Here is a 12034-nt window from a genome sequence, read left to right as displayed (position 1 = left end):
GATTTTCATGCAGGACAATGCTCCATCACACGCGTCCAAGTACTCCACAACGTGGCTGGCAAGAAAGGGTATAAAAGAAGAAAATCTAATGACCTGGCCTCCTTGTTCACCTGATCTGAACCCCATTGAGAACCTGTGGTCCATCATCAAATGTGAGATTTACAAGGAGGGAAAACAGTACACCTCTCTGAACAGTGTCTGGGAGGCTGTGGTTGCTGCTGCACGCAATGTTGATGGTGAACAGATCAAAACACTGACAGAATCCATGGATGGCAGGCTTTTGAGTGTCCTTGCAAAGAAAGGTGGCTATATTGGTCACTGATTTGTTTTTGTTTTGTTTTTGAATGTCAGAAATGTATATTTGTTAAGTTGCCTAATAATTATGTACAGTAATAGTCACCTGCACACACAGATATCCCCCTAAAATAGCTAAAACTAAAAACAAACTAAAAACTACTTCCAAAAATATTCAGCTTTGATATTAATGAGTTTTTTGGGTTCATTGAGAACATGGTTGTTGTTCAATAATAAAATTAATCCTCAAAAATACAACTTGCCTAATAATTCTGCACTCCCTGTACACTGGTTCAGACCGTGTGAGATTCCTCCCCCCCCCCCTACATACAGGGGTTTGAATCAGGCATTTGAAATACAGCCATTTGAAATACAGCCATTTTGTGCAAAGATATAAATACTTCAGGCCTACAGTGGTTCAGACCGTGAGAGATACTCCCCTACATACAGGGGTTTGTATTATGCATTTCTTCAGGCCTACACTGGATCAGATTGTGTGAGATACCCCTCTACATACAGGGGTTTGAATTAGGCATTTGAAATACAGCTATTTGAAATACAGCCATTTTGTGCAAAGATATATTTACTTCAGGCCTACAGTTGTTCAGGCCCTTTGAGATACTACCTCTACATACAGGGGTTTGAGTTAGGCATTTGAAATACAGCCATTTGAAATACAGCCATTTTGTACAAAGATATAAATACTTCAGGCCTACAGTGGTTCAGACCGTGAGAGATACTCCCCTACATACAGGGGTTTGTATTATGCATTTGAAATACAGCCATTTGAAATACAGCCTGTTTGTGCAAAGATATATTTACTTCAGGCCTACACTGGTTCAGACCGTGTGAGATACCCCCCTATATACAGGGGTTTGAATCAGCCATTTGAAATACAGCCATTTGAAATGCAGCCATTTTGTGCAAAGATATATTTACTTCAGGCCTACAGAAGTTCAGGCCCTCTGAGATAATACCTCTACATACAGGGGTTTGAATTAGGCATTTGAAATAGAGCCATTTGAAATAAAGCCATTTTGTGCAAAGATATATTTACTTCAGGCCTACACTGGTTCAGACCGTGTGAGATACTACCTCTACATACAGAAGTTGGAATTGGGCATTTGAAATACAGTAATTTGAAATACAGCCATTTTGTGCAAATATATATATATACTTCAGGCCTACAGTGGTTCAGGCCCTCTGAGATACTACCTCTACATACAGGGGTTTGAATCAGGCATTTGAAATACAGCCATTTGAAATACAGCCATTTTGTGCAAAGATATATTTACTTCAGGCCTACAGAGGTTCAGACCCTCTGAGATACTACCTCTACATACAGGGGTTTGAGTTAGGCATTTGAAATACAGCCATTTTTGTGCAAATATATAAATACTTCAGGCCTACAGTGGTTCAGACCGTGTGAGATACCCCCCTATATACAGGGGTTTGAATCAGCCATTTGAAATGCAGCCATTTTGTGCAGATATATTTACTTTAGGCCTACAGAGGTTCAGGCCCTCTGAGATACTACCTCTACTTACAGGGGTTTGAATCAGGGATTTGAAATACAGCCATTTGAAATACAGCCATTTGTGCAAAGATGTATTTACTTCAGGCCTACACTGGTTAAGACCATGTGTGAACCCCCCCCCCCCCCCCCCTTCCCCTACATACAGGGGTTTGAATCAGGCATTTGAAATACAGCCATTTGAAATACATCCATTTTGTGCAAAGATATATTTACTTCAGGCCTACAGAGGTTCAGGCCCTCTGAGATACTACCTCTACATACAGGGGTTTGAATTAGGCATTTGAAATAGAGCCATTTGAAATACAGCCATTTTGTGCAAAGATATATTTACTTCAGGCCTACACTTGTTCAGACCGTGTAAGATACCCCTCTAAATACAGGGGTTTGAATCAGGCATTTGAAATACAGCCATTTGAAATACAGCCATTTTGTGCAAAGATATATTTACTTCAGGCCTACACTTGTTCAGACCGTGTGAGATACCCCCCTAAATACAGGGGTTTGAATCAGGCATTTGAAATACAGCCATTTGAAATACAGCCATTTTGTGCAAAGATTTGAAAAGAAATTGGTGGCTCTCTCACTGTACCACTTCTGGAAAGGTGCACTACCCCTCAGCACTCCCAAATGCTGGTAAATGGAGGTCGATATGGATTTTGGATAGGGGGTCACTCAATATTAGGCAAACATACGATGGGTAAGTATCCACATACATTTTATAAGTCTAAAAATTAGCACATTACAATATTACATATAAAACATCTCATAAAATAATTAATACATATATACTCAATAAATACCGTATTTTTCGCCCTATAAGACGCACTTTCTCCCCCCCTAAAATGGGGGGGGGGAGTTAGTGCGTCTTATGGGGTGAATATAGGTGAAATCTGTGTTAAACAAAAAGCAAATCCGGAGCTTATGGTATGTGATATGTACCTGTCTGTAGCGCTCGCAGCGCTCACATGTCCTGCGGGCAGCGGGCGGGAGGCAGGCGGCAGGAAGCGGTGCGGGTGTCTACGATCCGCCGCAGATAGTGATGGTTATCTGTTCGTGGTACGGGCCGGCCGGCCTTAGTAAGTGACCGTGAGAGGATCGCTGGAGCATCGGGTACGGAAATGTTCGTGCAGGCAGTGTTTTGCACATTTCCTTCCCCCCACTTTATATTTAAAATGCGGAAAGACATCCCTAAGGAATGCCAGTGTGAATAAAGTGCCACCCATAATAATAAAGTGATGTGCCCTGCCAGAAAGACATCCCTAAGGACCCCACTGTTAATAAAGTGCCCACTTGTGAAGTGGGGGGAAGGAAATGTGCATAACGCCAATCTTGACAGCCCCCCCACCCTCCTAATAAAGTGCCCCCCCTCCTAATAAAGTGCCCCCTCCTAATAAAGTGAGCTCACTCTTAATAAAGTGCCCCCCCCTCAATAAAGTGAGCTCACTCCTAATAAAGTGAGCTCACTCCTAATAAAGTGCCCCCCCTCAATAAAGTGAGCTCACTCCTAATAAAGTGCCCCCTCCAAATAAAGTGCCCCCTCTTAATAAAGTGAGCTCACTCCTAATAAAGCGCCCCCCCCTTATTAAGGCGTCATGCAGACATCCGTGGAGCACTGTCCATGATATCCCAGCTTGCCGTCCTGCTGAGTGCACGAAGCGCATGGCGTCATTGGTTGCTATGACGCTGTGCCCTTCCTGCACTCAGCAGGACGGGATTTCACGGACCATGCTCCATGGATGTCTGGATGACGCCTTAAAGTGTCATTGGATCACCCCCTTTCCCAACAAGTACAGTACTGTATGTCAGCAGCATATCCCCCCATAACATTGTGTTAGTGGCAGATCCCCCCAATAACATTGTCATCCACTGATGTTCTTAGCTACAGTACCCCCATAATTGTAGTGCTAACAGTTCTTCCTTTACTGTATTCTATTGCAGATAATTACCGTAGTCTCCTGCTGCATATTGTACATTTCTGAGCGATGTCAAAGCAGAAAAGGCTTTCCTATAAAATTCCTTTTAAACTAGAGGTGATAAAGTACGCCAAAGAGCATGGAAACAGGGCAGCGGAGAGACATTTTGGGCCGCCTCCAACTGAAAAGATGATTCGTGCATGGAGGAAACAAGAGGATCAGTTGGAGAAAGTGGAGAAAAGTAAACACACTCTTCGTGGGTGTGCTGCAAAGTGGCCACAGCTAGACGTGGACATGAAAGAGTGGATCACATGTCACAGGAACAACGACTTCTCAGTATCCACAAAAATGATCATCTATGAAGCCAAACGTCTTGCTGCAGAGAAAGGCATTGACGACTTCACTGGATCGGCATCATGGTGCTACAGATTCATGAGAAGATGTGGCCTTGCTATGCGCACCAAAACAAGAATAGCACAAAAAATGCCCAAAGAATATGAGTCCAAGATTCTTTCTTTTCATAAATTCGTGCTGGATTCAAGAAAGAAACATGGCTATGAAATAGGCCAGATTGGGAACATGGATGAAGTTCCGTTAACCTTCCATGTTCCATCGAATAGGACCGTCGATGTGAGAGGCGCAAAAACTATAACTGTGAAGACCTCAGGACACGAGAAAACGCATTATACGGTTGTCTTGTTCTGCTGCACAGATGGCACCAAACTGCCACCAATGCTGATTTTTAAAAGGAAGACCATGCCAAAAGAGGTGATCCCACAAGGAGTGATTGTCCATGTTCACGACAAAGGGTGGATGGACGAAAATGGCATGAAAGTATGGATCGAAAAGGTGTGGTCCAAATGCACTGGAGGACTTCGCTTATGAGCGATTACATGCTGCAGTGTCTCCGCAACGACTGCCGAGTTGCCCACATTCTAACTTGTGCTGATTACTGGATGGCCACGCTGCTGGATCCCCGTTACAAGGACAATGTACCATCCTTAATTCCGTCACTGGAGCGTGATCGTAAGATGCGCGAGTACAAGCGCACGCTGGTAGATGCGCTGCTGATGGCATTCCCACCTGACAGCAGGGGCACAGTGGAAGCACAAGGCGAAGGCAGAGGACGAGGAAGAGGTCACCAATGCAGCTGTGGCACCGCCAGCATCTCAGAAGGCAGGGTTAGCATGGCTGAAATGTGGAAAAGCTTTGTCAGCACACCATAACAACCAGCTCCACTAGCTGATATGGAACGTCTTACTGTAGCAGGAGGCAGCATTTCACCAACATGGTGGAGCAGTATGTGTGCACATGCCTACACGGACTGAATGACGGGTCTGCCCCCTTTAACTTCTGGGTCTCCAAATTGGGCACATGGCCTGAGCTTGCCCTTTATGCCTTGGAGGTGCTGGCCTGCCCTGCAGCCAATGTATTGTCTGAACGTGTATTTGGCATGGCAGGGGGCGTCATTACAGACAAACGCAGCCGTCTGTCCACAGCCAACGTGGACAAGCTCACGTTCATTAAAATGAACCAGGCTTGGATCCCACAAGACTTGTCTGTACCTGGTGCAGAATAGACATTTATACCACCATCAAGCATACATTCTTGTACTCAAGTCAAGTGCAATGATTCTTTGTTTTCTTTTTTTTTATTTGTACCAATATTTTGGGGGCTACCTACCCCAATAAAAAAAATATTAAAAAAATATAAAAAAATATTAAAAAAAACATTGCTGGCTACCTCCTCCTCCTCCATTGCTGCCTGCACCTACAACACCACATTCACCCTCTCCTCAATCTCCGACTCCATATTCACCTCCTCCTCTGAGTTGCAGATTAATAATTTGTAATTTTTTTGTTATTTTATTTTAAGTTATTTCCCTATCCACATTTGTTTGCAGAGCAATTGCCCTGCTCTTAATTTTACTGCCTTTTACAAGGACTATTTTAGAGCCATTTTAATGCAAAAAAGTGCTAATTTTAGTGCCCTAAATTGAAAAAAATCTTATTTTCAATTGTTTCAATTGTCTGGTGACATTTTACCATTTTTGGCATATACAAACCCCTGCTGTGCCTGGGTGACAGGGGCCTTAATCTCTCAAAATCCTCTGTTCTATTGCTGGGTGACATGAACCCAGTTTTGCCGTGAATAAACCCCTGCTGTGCCTGGGTGACAGGGGCCTAAATCTCTCAAAATCCTCTGTTCTATTGCTGGGTGACATGTACCCCCTTTTGCCGTGAATGAACCCCTACTGTGCCTGGGTGACAGGGGCCTAAATCTCTCAAAATCCTCTGTTCTATTGCTGGGTGACATGAACCCAGTTTTGCCGTGAATAAACCCCTGCTGTGCCTGAGTGACAGGGGCCTAAATCTCTCAAAATCCTCTGTTCTATTGCTGGGTGACATGAACCCAGTTTTGCCATGAATAAACCCCTGCTGTGCCTGGGTGACAGGGGCCTAAATCTCTCAAAATCCTCTGTTCTATTGCTGGGTGACAAGAACCCACTTTTGCCGTGAATGAACCTCTGCTGTGCCTGGGTGACAGGGGCCTAAATCTCTCAAAATCCTCTTTCCTATTGCTGGCTGACATGAAGCTAGTTTTGCCGTGAATAAACCCCTGCTGTGCCTGGGTGACAGGGGCCTAAATCTCTGAAAATCCTCTGTTCTATTGCTGGGTGACAAGAACCCACTTTTGCCGTGAATGAACCTCTGCTGTGCCTGGGTGACAGGGGCCTAAATCTCTCAAAATCCTCTTTCCTATTGCTGGCTGACATGAAGCTAGTTTTGCCATGAATAAACCCCTGCTGTGCCTGGGTGACAGGGGCCTAAATCTCTCAAAATCCTCTGTTCTATTGCTGGGTGACAAGAACCCCCTTTTGCCGTGAATGAACCCCTGATGTGCCTGGGTGACAGGGGCCTAAATCTCTAAAAATCCTCTGTTCTATTGCTGGGTGACAAGAACCCACTTTTGCCGTGAATGAACCCCTACTGTGCCTGGGTGACAGGGGCCTAAATCTCTCAAAATCCTCTGTTCTATTGCTGGGTGACAAGAACCCACTTTTGCCGTGAATGAACCTCTGCTGTGCCTGGGTGACAGGGGCCTTGTTCTCTCAAAATCCTCTGTTCTTTTGCTGGGTGACATGAAGCTAGTTTTGCCGTGAATTAACCCCTGCTGTGCCTGGGTGACAGGGGCCTAAATCTCTCAAAATCCTCTTTCCTATTGCTGGCTGACATGAAGCTAGTTTTGCCGTGAATAAACCCCTGCTGTGCCTGGGTGACATGGGCCTAAATCTCTCAAAATCCTCTGTTCTATTGCTGGGTGACAAGAACCCACTTTTGCCGTGAATGGACCCTTGCTGTGCCTTGGTGACAGGGGCCTAAATCTCTCAAAATCCTCTGTTCTATTGCTGGGTGACAAGATCCCTCTTTTGCCATGTATGAACCCCTGCTGTGCCTGGGTGACATGGGCCTTGTTCTCGCAAAATCCTCTGTTCTTTTGCTGGGTGACATGAACCCCCTTTTGCCGTGAATGAACCCCTGCTCTGCATTGCTGACAGGGAACTTAATTTAGTGAAAACATCTGTTACTGATTGGAAGATGCGCGACTACAAGCGCACGCTGCTGATGGCATTCCCACCTGACAAAAGGGGCACAGTGGAAGCACAAGGCGAAGGCAGAGGAGGAGGAAGAGGTCGCCAACGCAGCTGGGGCACCGCCAGCACCTGAGAAGGCAAGGTTAGCATGGCCAAAATGTGGAAAAGCTTTGTCAGCCTTGGAGGTGCTGACCTGCCCTGCAGCCAGTGTATAGTGTGAACGTGTGTTTAGCACGGCAGAGAGTATTATCACAGGCCGCAGCCAATGTGGACAAGCTTACGTTTATTAAAATGAACCAGGCATGGATCCCACAGGACTTGTCCGTACCTTGTGCAGAATAGAAATTTTTACCAGCCTCAACCATCCATTCTTGTACTCAAGTGCACTTATTCTTTGTTTTATTTTGTTATATGTCCCAATATTTTGGGGGATACCCCAATTAAAAAAAATAACACAAATCAGTGTTGGCTACCTATTCCTCCTTCACCGCCGCCGCTTCCACCTACACCGCCATGTCAACCTACACCGCCGCATCCACCCATCCACCGCCTCCTCAACCTCCTACTCCTAGATCCAGATTTTTATTTTTAATTTTACAGTATTTTATGTTATTTTAAGTAATTTCCTTTTGCAGCCCTCTAGCCCTTTCCAGGACTATTTTAGAGCCATTTTAGTGCCCAAAAGTATGGGTCCCCATTTACTTCAATGGGGTTCGGGTTCAAGTTCGGGTGCCGAACCCAAACTTTTTTTCAAGTTCGACCGAACTCGTTAAACCCGAACATCCAGGTGTCCGCTCAACTCTAATCATTATCTGTTTTGCATATTCAAATCTCAGAGTGTGTTGGCTGTAGCTGCAAAACAGTGGCCTCTAGTGCCCAAAATGCCAAATGACAGTTTTCAGAAACAGCATTCAAGAATCAGTGGCTGTTTCTCCATCTTACATACCACCCCACTAAAAGGTTGTCATCCTCGGCAACCCTCCCCATCCACACTCATTCTGTGGGGGGGGTAAACCAGCGTTGGCCCTCTGGTTCAGATGGACCTGCGCTGCTGGCCAGGCATTCGGGACTCTCTCCCAATCATCCAGCGACATCGACCTCTCGGACGACACCCCACTTAAATGTGCCACGTAATGGGGTTGTTGGTATGCAAGTTGGGCAATGGGGCTCAGCCACTGTAGTTCTTTGGCACACCCCCCTTGGACTCTCTCACATTTTAGAAGATGGCGCAACAGCGCCGCTTGAGCTGGGTCCTGATCCGGTGGCACCGGGGGGAGGTTTTCCGGCGCGTTTCCATCCATAATGGTTGCTGTATCATGCTGACTACACCAAGTTGTAAGACAGTGAACCGGGGAGGGAACCCCCAGGATACAGCGAAGTCATGGAATTAGGAACGCGACACGGACACGGATGCAAAAACAGAAACTTTACTGAACAGCGGAATAAACAGTAATTACAAACACAGTATATCACATACAGTATTAAATACAATGAACACCACAATGTCACATTCCCTTCTCTTGCCCCCAAATGACACTGTTTCACGTGCCCTCAATACTCCCAGCCTAGACGCTGGAGTAGCCTTGAAATGTCCAGAATATCTGATACTCCAGGCTCAGAGTCATGGTACCAGCCCAACTGAACAACCGTACCCAAGGCGGCGTACACAGCAGAGCCCGCAAGTCGATACTGTGCCGCAAGGTAACGGACCTGACCGATGGCGCACATGGCAGAGCCTATAAGTCAATAACCGTGCCGCTGAGTCACTGACCTGGGTATATCCTGTATTCACTGATTGCTCCAAACCGACAGCAAGTCCCTGCCACAACATGTGACCCTGCAGAACCTGTAACTCTGACCCTCTGTTCTGATCAGATTCCTGACGCCAATACTAATTCCTGCGAACAGAATCTGGATCTACACGGTTCTCTCATGCAGCTCACAAAATGGCGGACTACTTCTTCTCCAAGCTGAGCAAATCCACCTCTCCTGGTAGCTCCAACCGTTTGAACCTGATTTTTATCTACAGATACAGGGTACTGCCATGGGCACCAGGTTCGCCCCCAGCTATGCTAATCTATTTATGGCACATTGGGAAGACCAAACTATCATTCCAAGGCTGGGGACGGATCTGGTGTTCTGGCAAAGATACATTGACAAAGTATTATTTATTTGGCAAAATAATGAAAATTCACTTCAAGAATTCCTAAAAGAGATTAATATTAAATGTGTTGTCCGAGTTAGGAAAAAAACATATATAGCACTGAAAATCTGATGGACAGCAATATATAACTAAGCTAAGCAAGTTTCAGGCAAAAAATATATATATACAGGTCCTTCTCAAAAAATTAGCATACTGTGATAAAGTTCATTATTTTCTGTAATGTACTGATAAACATTAGACTTTCAGATATTTTAGATTCATTACACACCAACTGAAGTAGTTCAAGCCTTTTATTGTTTTAATATTGATGATTTTGGCATACAGCTCATGAAAACCCAAAATTCCTATCTAAAAAAATTAGCATATCATGAAAAGGTTCTCTAAACGAGCTATTAACCTAATCATCTGAATCAACTAATTAACTCTAAACACCTGCAAAAGATTCCTGAGGCTTTTAAAAACTCCCAGCCTGGTTCATTACTCAAAACCGCAATCATGGGTAAGACTGCCAACCTGACTGCTGTCCAGAAGGCCATCATTAACACCCTCAAGCAAGAGGGTAAGACACAGAAAGAAATTTCTGAACGAATAGGCTGTTCCCAGAGTGCTGTATCAAGGCACCTCAGTGGGAAGTCTGTGGGAAGGAAAAAGTGTGGCAGAAAACGCTGCACAACGAGAAGAGGTGACCGGATCCTGAGGAAGATTGTGTAGAAGGACCGATTCCAGACCTTGGGGGACCTGCGGAAGCAGTGGACTGAGTCTGGAGTAGAAACATCCAGAGCCACCGTGTACAGGCGTGTGCAGGAAATGGGCTACAGGTGCCGCATTCCCCAGATCAAGCCACTTTTGAACCAGAAACAGCGGCAGAAGCGCCTGACCTGGGCTACAGAGAAGCAGCACTGGACTGTTGCATGTCATTCGGAAATCAAGGTGCCAGAGTCTGGAGGAAGACTGGGGAGAGGGAAATGCCAAAATGCCTGAAGTCCAGTGTCAAGTACCCACAGTCAGCGATGGTCTGGCGTGCCATGTCACCTGCTGGTGTTGGTCCACTGTGTTTTATCAAGGGCAGGGTCAATGCAGCTAGCTATCAGGAGATTTTGGAGCACTTCATGCTTCCATCTGCTGAAAAGCTTTATGGAGATGAAGATTTCATTTTTCAGCACGACCTGGCACCTGCTCACAGTGCCAAAACCACTGGTAAATGGTTTACTGACCATGGTATTACTGTGCTCAATTGGCCTGCCAACTCTCCTGATCTGAACCCCATAGAGAATCTGTGGGATATTGGGAAGAGAAAGTTGAGAGACGCAAGACCCAACACTCTGGATGAGCTTAAGGCCGCTATCGAAGCATCCTGGGCCTCCATAACACCTCAGCAGTGCCACAGGCTGATTGCCTCCATGCCACGCCGCATTGAAGCAGTCATTTCTGCAAAAGGATTCCCGACCAAGTATTGAGTGCATAACTGAACATAATTATTTGAAGGTTGACTTTTTTTGTATTAAAAACACTTTTCTTTTATTGGTCGGATGAAATATGCTAATTTTTTGAGATAGGAAATTTGGGTTTTCATGAGCTGTATGCCAAAATCATCAATATTAAAACAATAAAAGGCTTGAACTACTTCAGTTGGTGTGTAATGAATCTAAAATATATGAAAGTCTAATGTTTATCAGTACATTACAGAAAATTATGAACTTTATCACAATATGCTAATTTTTTTAGAAGGACCTGTATTTCCTGATTTCCCTGGTTCTTCTGGTCCTTTGTTTGCATGCAATAAAGACAATCTATGCCCCTCCCCCCTGCTCTGCTAAGGGAGTGGATACAAGAGCTACCATGAGTGACATGTCTGCCTGCTGGGAGAATCAGCAGCATCTTGTAAGTGTAGAACTACAGGTCCCAGTTGTATAATGACACTGCTAATACACACAGGATCTTCCCCCTACCTTCTTGTGCAATGCTCTGTCTAGTCTGTCAGCTCCAATGCCTAGCATTGTCTCCTCACTGCTGCAGCTAGCTAGTCTGTGCAGCTAAAGGGGTTAAGAAGCCTAGAAGAGAGCCGTCAGTGAAGGGGGCGTGGCCAGCACAGTGACATCTCGTTTACAGGCTTGTAAACAAACTTTATCAGAGCAGGGAGAGAAGCTGACATCACAGGTCATGTGACCCTCAGTCAAATCTGATAAACCAGGCACTGCAGATAAAGTGAGTTAATTGGAAAGCTGTTACATTTGCCTAGTTAGGAACATAGAAAGAACAAAAAAAATAACTTAGACAACCTCTTTAATATATATAATTTACAGTTTAAATCAATTGTTAGTAGATCCTATGTGGATTTCCTGGATCTACAAATCACAATGGATAAAGAGAAACTCATTTGCAATACATATCAGAAACCCATAGCTAGAAATAGTTTTATATTATATACAAGTTGCTACCTCCCAAGGTGGCTCCAAAATTTTCCACAAGGTCAATTTCGGAGAATTGAAAGGAACTGCACCTTTGACCATCAATTTGAGGGTGAGGCTGAA

Source organism: Bufo gargarizans, chromosome 1 (genome assembly GCF_014858855.1).
Source record: "Bufo gargarizans isolate SCDJY-AF-19 chromosome 1, ASM1485885v1, whole genome shotgun sequence".
Taxonomy (NCBI): Eukaryota; Metazoa; Chordata; class Amphibia; order Anura; family Bufonidae; genus Bufo; species Bufo gargarizans.
This window is presented reverse-complemented; position numbering follows the sequence as displayed.